Below are 17,556 nucleotides of genomic sequence, written 5' to 3'. Positions count from 1 at the left end.
ACTACGAGTCGCGTTATACACAGTCACACCCCACACTGCACCTCACACGTACACAGAACATGTCACACATAACCACACCCGCACATCAAGGGTAACGCAAGAGCATCCCCACGCTTTACACCACACCTGCATACTACACTGTGATGTCACATACAGCTACACAGGCACGTGACACCAACATACCGTCACACACACACACACACACACACACACACACACACACACGAGTGGTTCTCTCTGAATGAGTACACTCGCTTCAACAACCTTAAATACATGGAATAACATACACGCATGCCTGGCTGAATAGAAATACCCAAAAAAATACGTTTGAATAGAACTCCGACGAATACCTACCTCATTCCTTGTCTAAATTAACTCAGAGGTTGCAAAAAAAAAAAAAGGACATCAATTTAGAGCTCTCTATCTCATACACTTCTCCTCTGTCGTGTGACACTTAGCTCTGTGTTCCTCATACATGGATACAAATACGTCGAAATATAACATTCTACACGGACAGACGGACAGGCATAGACAGACAGAGAAGATGTGATCAGAGAGACAGACACACAAAGTTACAAATCACATATCTCCCGTCTGCACCCACAAGAGTTCAACCTCAGCGCTGTCAGTAGTAGTTCCATGTTGCTCATATTTTCAGGTACCAACACGGCCTGTGAGAGAAATCTGAACACACTTATTTTGCAATCTTCTCCCCAATGCTCCCACCCTCCACACCTGAAACGTGTTGATTACACATCGGGGGAACAAGACGTCACTTCAGTCTTATTACCTCTCCTATCTTAATGGTTCGTCTAATCCAGCCTGTCATAGTTAGTGTCATCCAGTCTGTCATATTTCTTTATTTTAAGAGGCAAAGGCTGTCCTGCCATGTTCGAAGCAACCCACCACATGACCACGACGAAGCCCCATATACCCACATAAGACCCACATACTCCATAAGACACCCACGTGTATTACATCATACTCACAGCACACACACCCAGTAGTCATATCGGGACCACATACACACCCACCTCACGTCTGTCACCCATTGCAACATACAATTCACTTGATACCCTAACGTTAGCAGCCAGAGGATCCAACCCAGTGACGAGACAATTACGTAAGGTGACACAGGGTACGTGGGTACCGAACACTGTGCTTCTGGGGGAGGGGGGGGGGCATGTTTGCCTCCCTCCCTCCCTCACCAACCAACATCCACACCCTTGCAAGCCAACGCACATCGCATCTGTCGATCGGGTGCGATTCCGTGGAATTGGTCGACAGTTAAACCTAATGGTTATTCAGCGCTTTTCAGAGCACAAACAAAAAAAAAATCCAAATACGTAAAACTATTCACAAAGATATATACAAGCTTGTGGATGGAATGACGCGCCTTAACCTAAGAACCTTCTGCGTATGTTCTTGGTGGGTTTTCACGCACACCCGTCTTTCCACCCTTCATATATAACCAGGTCATTACAGTGGCAGCCCTGGACGTGCCGACAGATGAGCCTCGCCAGGACGGAGAGCTCACAAGGGAGAGAAGCGGATCTCCGGCAAAGGGGGGAGGAGAAACTGAGCCATCACGTAATCGGGGTGGTCAGTCTAGCGATGCTCAGGCACCAAGGCCGCGTCCTCAGCACAGACACGGGGTGGGGGTGTCAACATGTACGACTGACGGGAGACGTGAGGAAGAGGAGGAGGAGGAGGAGGAGAAAGGAGTAAAAGGAAGGAGGAGGAGGAGGAGGAGGAGGAGGAGGAGGAGGATAGATATGAGGGTGACCAGGTCATTCACTTAGCTGGGGCACACACAACGGGTGATTGACAGGCTGGAGATAACGCTCTGCTCTAAATGAGACACCACCACTTGACCCTCCACACACACACACACACACCACGCTCAGAGGTTTCGACCCTGGCGGCCGCCGTAAACCATGACACTGCAAGGATCCCTTCACATCACCACACACATCCCGACCTCGGTAAAGTCACGGTCAAGGCTGTGTGTGTGTGTGTGTGGCACCTACGCACGTTAAGATGTGGCCATGTTCTCGTACTGAATCTCAAAAACTTGGGTGACACCAGAAGAAAACAAATGGTAATTCCATTCAGCAGCGACACAATTGATCTTGCTGCCGGATGTACAGTCATGCCCTTGGCAGCGAAGCGCAAACAACAAATAAGATCTGACCCCTCTGCTGACAACTTCATATCCAATGTTTGTTAAAAGCCATCCCAAACTGTTATGGGCGAATTACCAACTACACCAGCCCAAACTCAACCGACCGTGAGGGTGTGTGTGATTCACCCTAAACATGTTGCTCTCAAGAGGACTGAAGGAGGTGTGGTTCATCCTGAAGATGTTGCAGGAGCAGGCAACACTGTGAGGGAGGTGTTGTTCATCCTGAAGATGTTGCAGGAGCAGGCAGGACTGTGAGCGAGGTGTGGTTCATCCTGAAGATGTTGCAGGAGCAGGCAGGACTGTGAGGGAGGTGTGGTTCATCCTGAAGATGTTGCAGGAGCAGGCGGACTGTGAGCGAGGTGTGGTCCTCCTGAACCTAGCTATAGTACTCACCAGTGGTCCTCCTGAACCTAGCTATAGTACTCACCAGTGGTCCTCCTGAACCTAGCTATAGTACTCACCAGTGGTCCTCCTGAGCCCAGCTGTGGTACACACCAGTGGTCCTCCTGAGCCCAGCTGTGGTACACACCAGTGGTCCTCCTGAACCTAGCTATAGTACTCACCAGTGGTCCTCCTGAACCTAGCTATAGTACTCACCAGTGGTCCTCCTGAGCCCAGCTGTGGTACACACCAGTGGTCCTCCTGAACCTAGCTATAGTACTCACCAGTGGTCCTCCTGAGCCCAGCTGTGGTACACACCAGTGGTCCTCCTGAACCTAGCTATAGTACTCACCAGTGGTCCTCCTGAACCTAGCTATAGTACTCACCAGTGGTCCTCCTGAGCCCAGCTGTGGTACACACCAGTGGTCCTCCTGAGCCCAGCTGTGGTACACACCAGTGGTCCTCCTGAGCCCAGCTGTGGTACACACCAGTGGTCCTCCTGAACCTAGCTATAGTACTCACCAGTGGTCCTCCTGAACCTAGCTATAGTACTCACCAGTGGTCCTCCTGAACCTAGCTATAGTACTCACCAGTGGTCCTCCGGTGCCTAGCTATAGTAGTCACCAGTGGTCCTCCTGAACCTAGCTATAGTACTCACCAGTGGTCCTCCTGAACCTAGCTATAGTACTCACCAGTGGTCCTCCTGAGCCCAGCTGTGGTACACACCAGTGGTCCTCCTGAGCCCAGCTGTGGTACACACCAGTGGTCCTCCTGAGCCCAGCTGTGGTACACACCAGTGGTCCTCCTGAGCCCAGCTGTGGTACACACCAGTGGTCCTCCTGAACCTAGCTATAGTACTCACCAGTGGTCCTCCTGAACCTAGCTATAGTACTCACCAGTGGTCCTCCTGAGCCCAGCTGTGGTACACACCAGTGGTCCTCCTGAACCTAGCTATAGTACTCACCAGTGGTCCTCCTGAGCCCAGCTGTGGTACACACCAGTGGTCCTCCTGAACCTAGCTATAGTACTCACCAGTGGTCCTCCTGAGCCCAGCTGTGGTACACACCAGTGGTCCTCCTGAGCCCAGCTGTGGTACACACCAGTGGTCCTCCTGAGCCCAGCTGTGGTACACACCAGTGGTCCTCCTGAACCTAGCTATAGTACTCACCAGTGGTCCTCCTGAACCTAGCTATAGTACTCACCAGTGGTCCTCCTGAACCTAGCTATAGTACTCACCAGTGGTCCTCCTGAACCTAGCTATAGTACTCACCAGTGGTCCTCCTGAGCCCAGCTGTGGTACACACCAGTGGTCCTCCTGAACCTAGCTATAGTACTCACCAGTGGTCCTCCTGAGCCCAGCTGTGGTACACACCAGTGGTCCTCCTGAGCCCAGCTGTGGTACACACCAGTGGTCCTCCTGAGCCCAGCTGTGGTACACACCAGTGGTCCTCCTGAACCTAGCTATAGTACTCACCAGTGGTCCTCCTGAACCTAGCTATAGTACTCACCAGTGGTCCTCCTGAGCCCAGCTGTGGTACACACCAGTGGTCCTCCTGAACCTAGCTATAGTACTCACCAGTGGTCCTCCTGAGCCCAGCTGTGGTACACACCAGTGGTCCTCCTGAGCCCAGCTGTGGTACACACCAGTGGTCCTCCTGAGCCCAGCTGTGGTACACACCAGTGGTCCTCCTGAGCCCAGCTGTGGTACACACCAGTGGTCCTCCTGAGCCCAGCTGTGGTACACACCAGTGGTCCTCCTGAACCTAGCTATAGTACTCACCAGTGGTCCTCCTGAACCTAGCTATAGTACTCACCAGTGGTCCTCCTGAACCTAGCTATAGTACACACCAGTGGTCCTCCTGAGCCCAGCTGTGGTACACACCAGTGGTCCTCCTGAACCTAGCTATAGTACTCACCAGTGGTCCTCCTGAGCCCAGCTGTGGTACACACCAGTGGTCCTCCTGAGCCCAGCTGTGGTACACACCAGTGGTCCTCCTGAGCCCAGCTGTGGTACACACCAGTGGTCCTCCTGAGCCCAGCTGTGGTACACACCAGTGGTCCTCCTGAGCCCAGCTGTGGTACACACCAGTGGTCCTCCTGAGCCCAGCTGTGGTACACACCAGTGGTCCTCCTGAGCCCAGCTGTGGTACACACCAGTGGTCCTCCTGAGCCCAGCTGTGGTACACACCAGTGGTCCTCCTGAGCCCAGCTGTGGTACACACCAGTGGTCCTCCTGAGCCCAGCTGTGGTACACACCAGTGGTCCTCCTGAGCCCAGCTGTGGTACACACCAGTGGTCCTCCTGAGCCCAGCTGTGGTACACACCAGTGGTCCTCCTGAGCCTAGCTGTGGTACTCACCACTGGTTCTCCTGAGCCTAGCTGTGGTAATCACCAGTGGTCCTCCGGTGCCTAGCTATAGTAGTCACCAGTGGTCCTCCTGAGCCCAGCTGTGGTACACACCAGTGGTCCTCCTGAACCTAGCTATAGTACTCACCAGTGGTCCTCCTGAGCCCAGCTGTGGTACACACCAGTGGTCCTCCTGAGCCCAGCTGTGGTACACACCAGTGGTCCTCCTGAGCCCAGCTGTGGTACACACCAGTGGTCCTCCTGAACCTAGCTATAGTACTCACCAGTGGTCCTCCTGAACCTAGCTATAGTACTCACCAGTGGTCCTCCTGAGCCCAGCTGTGGTACACACCAGTGGTCCTCCTGAACCTAGCTATAGTACTCACCAGTGGTCCTCCTGAGCCCAGCTGTGGTACACACCAGTGGTCCTCCTGAACCTAGCTATAGTACTCACCAGTGGTCCTCCTGAACCTAGCTATAGTACTCACCAGTGGTCCTCCTGAACCTAGCTATAGTACTCACCAGTGGTCCTCCTGAGCCCAGCTGTGGTACACACCAGTGGTCCTCCTGAGCCCAGCTGTGGTACACACCAGTGGTCCTCCTGAGCCCAGCTGTGGTACACACCAGTGGTCCTCCTGAACCTAGCTATAGTACTCACCAGTGGTCCTCCTGAACCTAGCTATAGTACTCACCAGTGGTCCTCCTGAGCCCAGCTGTGGTACACACCAGTGGTCCTCCTGAACCTAGCTATAGTACTCACCAGTGGTCCTCCTGAACCTAGCTATAGTACTCACCAGTGGTCCTCCTGAACCTAGCTATAGTACTCACCAGTGGTCCTCCTGAGCCCAGCTGTGGTACACACCAGTGGTCCTCCTGAACCTAGCTATAGTACTCACCAGTGGTCCTCCTGAACCTAGCTATAGTACTCACCAGTGGTCCTCCTGAACCTAGCTATAGTACTCACCAGTGGTCCTCCTGAGCCCAGCTGTGGTACACACCAGTGGTCCTCCTGAACCTAGCTATAGTACTCACCAGTGGTCCTCCTGAACCTAGCTATAGTACTCACCAGTGGTCCTCCTGAACCTAGCTATAGTACTCACCAGTGGTCCTCCTGAACCTAGCTATAGTACTCACCAGTGGTCCTCCTGAACCTAGCTATAGTACTCACCAGTGGTCCTCCGGTGCCTAGCTATAGTAGTCACCAGTGGTCCTCCTGAACCTAGCTATAGTACTCACCAGTGGTCCTCCTGAGCCCAGCTGTGGTACACACCAGTGGTCCTCCTGAGCCCAGCTGTGGTACACACCAGTGGTCCTCCTGAGCCCAGCTGTGGTACACACCAGTGGTCCTCCTGAACCTAGCTATAGTACTCACCAGTGGTCCTCCTGAACCTAGCTATAGTACTCACCAGTGGTCCTCCTGAACCTAGCTATAGTACTCACCAGTGGTCCTCCTGAACCTAGCTATAGTACTCACCAGTGGTCCTCCTGAACCTAGCTATAGTACTCACCAGTGGTCCTCCTGAACCTAGCTATAGTACTCACCAGTGGTCCTCCTGAACCTAGCTATAGTACTCACCAGTGGTCCTCCTGAACCTAGCTATAGTACTCACCAGTGGTCCTCCTGAACCTAGCTATAGTACTCACCAGTGGTCCTCCTGAGCCCAGCTGTGGTACACACCAGTGGTCCTCCGGTGCCTAGCTATAGTAGTCACCAGTGGTCCTCCTGAACCTAGCTATAGTACTCACCAGTGGTCCTCCTGAGCCCAGCTGTGGTACACACCAGTGGTCCTCCTGAACCTAGCTATAGTACTCACCAGTGGTCCTCCTGAGCCCAGCTGTGGTACACACCAGTGGTCCTCCTGAACCTAGCTATAGTACTCACCAGTGGTCCTCCGGTGCCTAGCTATAGTAGTCACCAGTGGTCCTCCTGAGCCCAGCTGTGGTACACACCAGTGGTCCTCCTGAGCCCAGCTGTGGTACACACCAGTGGTCCTCCTGAGCCCAGCTGTGGTACACACCAGTGGTCCTCCTGAGCCCAGCTGTGGTACACACCAGTGGTCCTCCTGAGCCCAGCTGTGGTACACACCAGTGGTCCTCCTGAGCCCAGCTGTGGTACACACCAGTGGTCCTCCTGAGCCCAGCTGTGGTACACACCAGTGGTCCTCCTGAGCCCAGCTGTGGTACACACCAGTGGTCCTCCTGAGCCCAGCTGTGGTACACACCAGTGGTCCTCCTGAGCCCAGCTGTGGTACACACCAGTGGTCCTCCTGAGCCCAGCTGTGGTACACACCAGTGGTCCTCCTGAGCCCAGCTGTGGTACACACCAGTGGTCCTCCTGAGCCCAGCTGTGGTACACACCAGTGGTCCTCCTGAGCCCAGCTGTGGTACACACCAGTGGTCCTCCTGAGCCCAGCTGTGGTACACACCAGTGGTCCTCCTGAGCCCAGCTGTGGTACACACCAGTGGTCCTCCTGAGCCTAGCTGTGGTACTCACCACTGGTTCTCCTGAGCCTAGCTGTGGTAATCACCAGTGGTCCTCCGGTGCCTAGCTATAGTAGTCACCAGTGGTCCTCCTGAACCTAGCTATAGTACTCACCAGTGGTCCTCCTGAGCCCAGCTGTGGTACTCACCAGTGGTCCTCCTGAGCCCAGCTGTGGTACACACCAGTGGTCCTCCTGAACCTAGCTATAGTACTCACCAGTGGTCCTCCTGAGCCTAGCTATAGTACTCACCAGTGGTCCTCCTGAACCTAGCTATAGTACTCACCAGTGGTCCTCCTGAGCCCAGCTGTGGTACTCACCAGTGGTCCTCCTGAGCCCAGCTGTGGTACATACCAGTGGTCCTCCTGAACCTAGCTATAGTACTCACCAGTGGTCGTCCTGAGCCCAGCTGTGGTACACACCAGTGGTCCTCCTGAGTCTAGCTATAGTACTCACCAGTGGTCCTCCTGAGCCCAGCTGTGGTGCACACCAGTGGTCCTCCTGAGCCTAGCTACAGTACTCACCAGTGGTCCTCCTGAGCCCAGCTGTGGTACACACCAGTGGTCCTCCTGAGCCTAGCTACAGTACTCACTAGTGGTCCTCCTTAGCCCAGCTGTGTTACACACCAGTGGTCCTCCTGAGCCTAGCTATAGTACTCACCAGTGGTCCTCCTGAGCCCAGCTGTGGTACACACCAGTGGTCCTCCTGAGCCTAGCTATAGTACTCACCAGTGGTCCTCCTGAGCCTAGTCGTGGTACTCACCAGTGGTCCTCCTGCCAATAACCAGCTGGACAGCACCACTGGCTCACCTGTGAACAAGACAGTTTAAGTTATCTTGGGCCGGACGACCAGCTTGTCCCCCACAGATGAGGTCAAAAGCCAGAGTCTATCAGTCTCCAACTAAATAATATCCACAACCCTGAACTATTATCATTATCATTATTATCATTACTACTATTACTATTACCATCATTCCTAACATAAATGTTATTACTACCACTATCATTACTACTACTACTACTACTATTACTACTACTACTACTATTCTTCTTCTTCTTATGATTATCATTATTATTATTATTATTATTATTATTATTATTATTATTATTATTATTATTATTATTATCATTATTATTATTATTATTATTATCATTATTATCATTATCATTATTATTATCATTATTATTATTATCATTATTATCATTACTATTATTATTATTATTATTATTATTATTATTATTATTATTATTGTCATTATCTTTATTATTATCATCATTTGCATTTATCTTAATATAAAATGAGAGGGGTAACTGAACATCTACTCAAGCGATTTTACCGTACGAATGCCCCCGTTCTGCACATAAAAAGCCATTGCAATTCTGTCACCGAAGTGATGAATATCAAACCATGCAGACGTTCCATTGATGCATGACAATAAAGGACTGTAAAGTGAATTAATACTCCACTTGATTATGTAACAATTCAATGATGGCCACCAGAACGGGACATTATGTGGGACAAATCTACAACGGTTCAATTTTGAGTCTGTCTGAAGTGCGACACAAAATGATTACGCAAAATAGATCTTGTAAATAAGAATTCAGCTGAAATACAATTGACCTAAATTCAACAGGCGATCAAGCTTGTTACAATTCCTATATGGCCATCGTCACGGTGGATACCCATGACCAGTATGCAAGGGGTCCGTCCTGTATATAATGGCAACGTTGTTCTCAGAGATTGACGAAGACCCTCGTCTCTTGAACGGCCCTGGTCTCTAGATGTAGGCTAGGTCTTACACATTCTTCAGTTCTGAATGATTCAAAAATCTTAACTTTTTCTTTTTCACTTTCCTCCCCGAGAATCCTTGGTACATATAAACACATATATCCCAAAATGGGAAGTCCAAAAACATAGCCCATAAACTTCGGGCCTCCTAACTTAATCCCGCAGTCCACCAACAAACACTACGACCACAGTTAGACCCTCGACCCCACAGACCCCGCACAGCGTTCATGACACGCAGCGCAGCACCACAGCAAAAGCCAGTATTAGAAGACACGGGGTGTCACACTCTCATCTGGGCCGCTGGCGTTGACGAGGAGCGCGTGAGGACTTCACCTTGAGGGGCGGCTTGGCTGGCGAGGTATGGGGCCGATACTCAAGGTCACAACATCACCATAAACACACCTCCTCCCTCCTCCGTCACTCCCACTATATCTGGGGAGGGGGGTGGGTGGGGCAGACCAGCCATCTCCGGGGCAGGGAGTGGTCGACGGACACACACACACACACACACACACACACACACACACACACGGGGTATTAGCGGCAGCAGCAGCAGCCAGACAAGGTCACAGGTGTGGGAGGTGGAGCGGAGGAGGAGGAGGGAGGGGGAGCTAGACGACTCACCCGACACCCAACTACTCCCCACCTCCCCCTGCCTTCTAGACGGGGTCACTGGCACTGTATTGGATGGAGGAGGGTTCAGGGAGGGTTGGTACTCTACGGGGACGGCAGGGCAGGACTGGCACTAGACGGGGACGGTGGGACAGGACTGGCACTAGACGGGGACGGTGGGACAGGACTGGCGCTGGACGGGGACGGTGGGACAGGACTGGCACTGGACGGGGATGGCGATGGTGAGGATCATGACTCAACTGCGGTGGTGGTGATATCAACGGCGGTGGTAGGCAGCACTTGGCCGTGACACCGAGGTTCCATCTGTGGCCGGAGGCGCCGCCACCTGATCGTCCCACTCCTGCAGTAGGAAGCAGTGGGCGGCGGGCGCGGTCTCCTGCACGCTGCTGGGGTAGAGGGACTCGCTACGCAGTTACCGAAGGTCGACAACTGCACCGCCTCCAGCGACCTGGGACCAGCACGCTCCACCACACGACCTCGAACCCTGGAACCTCGAACCCTCCAAAGCACCACCACACAGCCAGACAAAAAGACAGAGCCAGCGAAATCGTCGCCCCCATCCCCTTACCGCGTGCCTGCCATCCAACTCACCACACTACATCTCGCGAATACGAAGGAGCAAAATCTTCCCCATCGTCACCTCGAGGCCCAAGGGTCATCCTGTGACATCCTCCCCCCGCGCACCCCACGGGCGTCCGTCAGTGTGCGCGTGTAGGTCGGTCATGCAGGTCTGCCGGGAAGGGGGGCGACTCGTCTCGTGACGCTCCAGGAAATGTCCGTCACCAATAAACTCTCTGTCATTGTAGTCCATTGCCTAATGTGTTCATGTGACGTGTCACCCGGCCGGCACCACCCCTCACCACCACCCACTTAAAAAAAAAAAAGGGGGGGGGCTTGATGAAGGAAGCCCCCCTCCCAAGCAGCCCCCCCCAGTAATTCTACGACGCAGATCCAAAGTCCGGCCACCGAGTCAGGGGGAGGAGGAGGTGGGCCCCGTGTGTGTGTGTGTGTGTGTGTGTGTGTGTGTGTGTGTGTGTGTGTGTGTGTGTGTGTGTGTGTGGCGGTATGGCATGCAGGCAGGCAGGCAGACAGCCACCCACCCACGTACGTACCGCCGTATACAGAACACACACCAAACGAACAATACGACGGGACTAATTTGATCTGTGCCGGTAAGCACCGCCCAGTGTACACAGTGCACCCCCCGGTGTTCATCCTGTGGGCGGTAGTGCCAAAAAAGAAAAAAAAAAAAAAAAAAAACGGATTACAGAGGCCACAAAGGGTTCTTTGTTCAGACCCCCAAGTGGCCTGATATTCACTAAATCATTGTTACAAAAAAACTGGTTCGTTACATAAACTTTTGTTACATATATCACATAGACTGCGGCAGAGTGCTTTATCTGGCCTACCTGAAGAAAGATGTCTTTTATTGGTTTGTTTTCGAGAGAAGAAAAAAATGTCTTGTTTACGGGAACTCTCAACTTCAACCCGATGACTGGTGGTCACATGATCAGTCAGGGTTCCCACATCTCTCCCGAAACCCCGCATCGCGCTGCGCCCGCTGCCATTACCCACCCGAAACTGTCGTACGCTAGGATATGGGAAAGGAATGGGGCTGGGGAGGAGGGCGAAATGGATGCAGAGAGAGGAGAAACCAGCATTACTTATACCCCGTTTGCAGTCTGTAGACCATCATGTGTGTGTGTGTGTGTGTGTGTGTGTGTGTGTGTGCGCGCGCGCACAGAACACCACAAACAAACACGTGACTTCATGAAAGCAGACACACCACTTGGCGTAGGGAACACGAGCATCTGTGAGACAATCTAAGGAAACAACGAAAATGATTATCTGAGGCTGAATAAACACGCCAGGAGGGAGGACCACTAAATAACCGGAACACCTGATGGAACCCTGGCCTTATGATGGAACCCTGGCCTTATGATGGAACCCTGGCCTTATGATGGAACTCTGGCCTTATGATGGAACCCTGGCCTTATGATGGAACCCTGGCCTTATGATGGAACCCTGGCCTTATAATGGAACCCTGGCCTTATGATGGAACCCTGGCCTTATGATGGAACCCTGGCCTTATGATGGAACCCTGGCCTTATGATGGAAGCCCTGGCCTTATGTTGGAACCCTGGCCTTATGATGAAACCCTGGCCTTATGATGAAACCCTGGCCTTATGATGGAACCTTGGGCCTTATGATGGAACCCTGGCCTTATGATGGAACCTTGGGCCTTATGATGGAACAAGTGCATCACCGCTGGCCAGCTACAACTCTCTGCTTATGCTGCGTTCTAGCTACGGACGATATCTGAGTAACCTTTGAGTAATAACACTTTAATACGTGTAAGGCCTATTCGTCCTAGACAATGAAAACAATACCTCCCTTAGAACCGTCCCTTGACGCCGGGGGAGGGAGGGAGGAAGGGACACAGAACCACATACTGAAGCACGAGAGAGAGAGAGAGAGAGAGAGAGAGAGAGAGAGAGAGAGAGAGAGAGAGAGAGAGAGAGAGAGAGAGAGAGGTGTCCCCCCATCCCCTTCTCCGCCACTCTTCAAGTGTACAACAGAGGATCGCGTCTTTCTAAGCCTACCGCCTCTGCCTACCATCTCCAGTATTACAGGGCGAGTCACGCTCACTGAACACATCCTTAAAGACATTTGGAAAAGAAAGCAAGGAGCGGGTGGTGAAATGCCAAGGGTTGTTACGGTAAATTACTCTCCAATTACGGGATTTCTATATACCTCGCGCGCACACAAATAATACCAACATAACAAAGCGTAAATCTGAAAATAATTGTCCTCATTTATCACAATGGCTCTTCGTTAGTGTGTGTGTGTGTGTGTGTGTGTGTGTGTGTGTGTGTGTGTGTGTGTGTGCGTGCGTGTTCACAATCCATGGGTAAATTACAGGAATTTCCAGGATGCAGGTCGGCAGCTGGCGACGATTTGGTTCACCACCGCTGAACTGTCTGTTTCCCTTCACTCAGATGGTATGTCAACACCTACACAACACGTTACCCTCACATACTCCCGCTGCACCACTCCGTCAGGTGCTGCCCCACTAAGATAAGTGCTGCCCCACTCCGTCAGGTGCTGACAAACTCCGTCAGGTGCTGCCCCTCTCCGTCATATACTGCCTCACTCCGTCAGGTGCTGTCCCACTCCGTCAGGTGCTGCCTCACTCCGTCATATACTGACTCACTCCCTCAGGTGCTGCCCCACTCCGTCAGGTGCTGCCTCACTCCGTCATATGCTGCCTTACTCCGTCGGGTGCTGCCCAACTCCGTCATATGCTGACTCACTCCGTCAGGTGCTGCCCCGCTCCGTCAGGCGCTGCCTCACTCCGTCAGGTACTGGCCCACTCCGTCAGGTGCTGCCCCGCTCCGTCAGGTTCTGCCTCACTCCGTCAGGTACTGGCCCACTCTGTCCGGTGCTCCCCCGCTGCGTCAGGTTAATCATTACTGACCCGTTCACTCCATCGTCCACAAAAGCCTCTCACAACAATGAATTCCTGACACAGACACCACGTATAAACAAGCCTTCATGTGCAGGGAACTTTTAAGACTTTGTGGAGCTGAGAAACAAACATTTGGAATACAGTAATTATTCGCGAATACATCATCTCAGTTATTCCTTGAACACGTGAATTGTCGGAAACTTCTTCCTCACCTCCCAAGACGGAGCTGGTCGAGTTGTGGGCCCTGGAAACACGCCACCGACACAGGCCTAACGGTGTATGTCTCTCTCTCTCTACTCCTACCACACTAATACACGAGTTTCTGTTCTCTTCCACACTCACAAACACCCTCATCAGGTCTCATCGGTCTGCTGCAGTGTGAATTTATCCGTTTTCCTCTGTTTTCATATATATATATATGGGTACTAACCACATCCTCTACATCATCCCCCCCCCCCTAACTCAAGTCCACCTCAGTACCTCACCCTTATATGTATGATGCTGTCTAGCTTCAGTGTGGTGCGTGCCTGTGCTGCCCGCCGCGCCACGGGCACGTGTGCTGGTGATAATAGAAGAAACCAAACTAATCTATCCCGGAAAGGAACCCACGCCACTCGGTGACCCCCTGATCTTCCCCAAGAGTCACGTAACATGACAAGGCTTTCCCTAAAGGTTCACAAGTTTCCCCCCCATGACGACATCTTTTCCCTACCATAGATCTACAGGCCAGCGCGATCTTGCCCTCTCCTCTCCCAGGAGAGGCAGGGCTCCCTCCTTCAACAGATGTTCCTCAAGATCCCAGGTGCTACGAGGCTGATCAAGCATACTAGGGGAAAAAAACTTACAAAACCGTATGCCTGTAGATGGATCGTAGGAGGAGCTCCCACACCTGTGGCTCCATCCCTCGAGCCCCTCAGCCCGGGGTAACGCCAACGCTGTTGAGGGTCTCGCACTAATCTCCCCGCACCCACCTAGCCTCTCCTCCCACCTCCCTATTCCCCCACCACCACCATCCGGGGGATACCACGACCAGTCCTCACCCTCACACCCAAACACCCTCCCTACCGCACTGCCTCGCCCCGGGATAAACACCTTGACCTAGACCCATCCGGAGCAATATGTTCTCCGCATGGAGTCCCTCGTTACAGTCCTCTCCTGCATACCAACCACCCACCCACCGAGCTGACACACACACACACACACACACCCAGGGATGCACGGTGTGGGCCCCTCCAGGGGACTGTCTGAAGCAACACAAGCAGCAGCTGCAACAACAGACTACGGCAGCATAAACTAAAGCACTAAAGCAGCTTCATTGGCCAAGCACAGATGCAACAGCAGATGCGGCAGCAGCACCGACCAGCGGTTTAACAGCAGCTCAGACAGGAAGAGGATTCGTATCAGCAGGCCACATCTGGGGCAGTGTGTGAGCAGCAGCAGCAAGCCATCACCGCCTCCCAAACCATATTTACATACACACCCTCTCCACCCTCCTGACGCCCGCGGGAGATTAACGCCGCCACAACCGTGAAGATGAACACGAGACGAGGCATGAGATGATGCCATACCCCTGGTCACGCACGCAGGGTCCTCCTGGCAAGGAGGCAGGGAGCGACCCACACCTCATACAGACCACTCACGCATGACAAAACCCTCGGCAACACCGCGAAAGAATGTCAATCTCACACGGCAGTAAAACCTGAAATGCGTAACCCTGTATGGAATGCTCAATACAGCAGGGGGGGATACAATGACACATGGCTAATTACAAGTTCAAGGGTAATTGAATATTAGCAATCAAATTCAAGTATGATATTTAATATGATAAAATATGCGCAGTTTCGGATTCACGTGCGATAAAATGATCAGCCACATCTTGGGCACACGAACACAAGAAAATACAACAGGAAGAAGTGAGGGAGAGTGGTGGAAAAAGACAAGGCACGAGGTACTTGGGAAGCTGCACGTGGGAGTACAAGGGACTGGGAGGAACTGGGAGAGGAGGACTTGGGGAGAGGTTTGAGGAGAGAGGAACGAGGAGAGGGAGGTCCAGGAAGGAGCAGACTAAGGCAGGAGGACTTCAACAGTAGGAGGTCGAGGACACTGACTGACGCGGCTGCAGGAACTAAAGGGAATGGGTGAGGACGCCCAGGCAAAGGGATGGCGGGACGGGAACTTGCAGCAGACGACGAAGAAGAAACAAGACCAGGTGACAGCAGACAGATGCCGCGTGGGATGGCCGGGGAAGACTCGACTCAGACGCAACAGTTGGGACTGTGAGACGATGACAGAGGGTACGCCTTCCCCCTCGCCCCAACGCAGCTGTGAACGATGAACGGGCCACCACCACCACCGCAACACATGCCAGGAGTCCACCACCAAGCAACACACAATGCGTGCGTCTGTTGATGTACGCGCTGGCAGGTGATGCGTCAGTCGCCGCCGCCGCCGCTTGGGGTACACACACACACACACGCCACCATGGATCATCCTGACGGCTTCTTCCCCTCCTCCTCCTCCTCCCCTATACCTCCCCCTCCTACCGTAAGAGGCGAGTGCCCCACATCTCCCCCAAAACGGAACACCGCCCCTTCCTCCACCCCACCCGCGCCCTTATCTCCACCACCAGGAGTTATCTAAGCTACCCATGTTGTGCGAGGCTGGTCCCTCCCCTCCCCAACTGTCCGCCCGCGCTCTGCTGGCTCCATCCCCCCCCCCCCCCAACACACACACACACACACACACACACACACACACACACACACACACACACACACACAATACAACAGAGCGGAAGTCTGCTCGTAATGGTGGTGATCTCTGACGTAACAATAGATCCATTTCCAAACTTTCACCTCTCTGCCATCAGCCTGCCACCCCTCCAACCCCCACCTCCTCTCTCTCTCTCTCTCTCTCTCTCTCTCTCTCTCTCTCTCTCTCTCTCTCTCTCTCTCTCCACACACAAAACATCTCGCGAAGACCGCCCCACACACACCGTCGTGGTAGTACTCGGGTATGCGACAACATTAGATAGAGAGACACACATACCGTCCATAACCTCCTCTTACCATGATCATTTTTGTTTTCTTCATATTCATCCTAAGTACACCACACCATCCTGGTCGAAGTTGTTAAGCGTCAGCACCAACATGTTCGTTTTCAGTGAGCGATCCACCCCCACCCCCCCATCTGCCACAATCTCCCCGTCCGTCGTATAATAAGGCGAGGTGTAAAAAGGAAGAAAATCACCATTCGCATTTTTCTGGAGGCAAAGACTTCCAGAAACCCGACGGCCAGGGAACTTCGCCGGGAAAATAACACTGCGACTCTAAGTTTCCATGAAGGGAAATGTTTCCGCCGCCTTTGTTAAACGATATATCGACTCCTGGTGTAATATCTTTTTCTCTCTCTCGCCAGAAATACCTTTTAAGTTTGAAAACTGTGTCGTACAATATCAATTCCCTTTTTTTTTGTGTGTGTGTGTGTGCAGCTAGACGCTTTTCTCGACTGAGCGCGGTAGCGTAAGGACCTAACGAACAATGGCATCGTTAGCACACATACCATTCCTTGAAGTTACATACATCAAAACCAGAGCCACATCGACCCAATTCGTTCCATCCCGTGCACGCCTCTCACCCTCCTAAATGTTCAGAACCCCCCCAATATCCCAAAAGCCTCCTTCACTCCATCCTTCTTACCGCTCTCCCCCCGGCTCCTTTTTCCCTCCCTCCCTCCACCTCTGATCAACGCACCCTCTCGGTCAGTCCTTCCTTCACTCATCCTCAAGAGGTTCAGACCACTCCAGCACACCCTGGCTGGTCCTCTCACTCAGATTTGGTTATCTACAAACGCCCTCCGACGGGACCAATCACGTCCATGCCACAGGTCGTCTTTCCTCAGACATCAACCCTTTTTGCAGCAGTCAATCAGTAGTCAGTCTATTATCTCCCGCAAGGGGTATGACGATTCAAGGGTCAGCACAAAGGGCCAGGTTGTCTTAATTAAGGGTTGTACTGTCGCGCTCAAGGGGTTAAAAGTAAGGCACTTTCCGGAGAGAAAAAAGAGACAGTGTCACTTTGCAAGCGTCAGCACAAAGGGCCATGTTATCTTAATTAAGGGTTGTACTGTCGCGCTCAAGGGGTTAAAGTAAGGCACATTCCGGAGAGAGAAAAGAGAAAGTGTCACTTTGCAAGGGTCAGCACAAAGGGCCAGGTTATCTTAATTAAGGGTTGTACTGTCGCGCTCAAGGGGTTAAAAGTAAGGCACTTTCCTGA

The 17,556-nt window shown here is 52.6% G+C and overlaps 1 protein-coding gene across 12 annotated transcripts in view; it reads right to left on the bottom strand.

Moving 5' to 3' along the window:
* Nucleotides 1–17,556, bottom strand: part of LOC139766006 (uncharacterized) — a 513,479-nt gene that overhangs the window by 124,341 nt on the left and 371,582 nt on the right. For 4 of the 12 annotated variants that reach the window (XM_071694063.1, XM_071694060.1, XM_071694076.1 and 1 more), the window contains one exon: nt 8,121–8,201. The exons of 6 other annotated variants lie outside the window; for them this stretch is intronic. The gene's annotated coding sequence lies outside the window, so the exon portion shown is untranslated. The remainder of the gene's footprint in view (nt 1–8,120; nt 8,202–17,556) is intronic. 2 more of the 12 variants (XM_071694064.1, XM_071694065.1) reach the window with 1 other exon arrangement.

This window comes from Panulirus ornatus, chromosome 56 (genome assembly GCF_036320965.1).
Source record: "Panulirus ornatus isolate Po-2019 chromosome 56, ASM3632096v1, whole genome shotgun sequence".
In the NCBI taxonomy this organism is placed as follows: Eukaryota; Metazoa; Arthropoda; class Malacostraca; order Decapoda; family Palinuridae; genus Panulirus; species Panulirus ornatus.
This window is presented reverse-complemented; position numbering and strand designations above follow the sequence as displayed.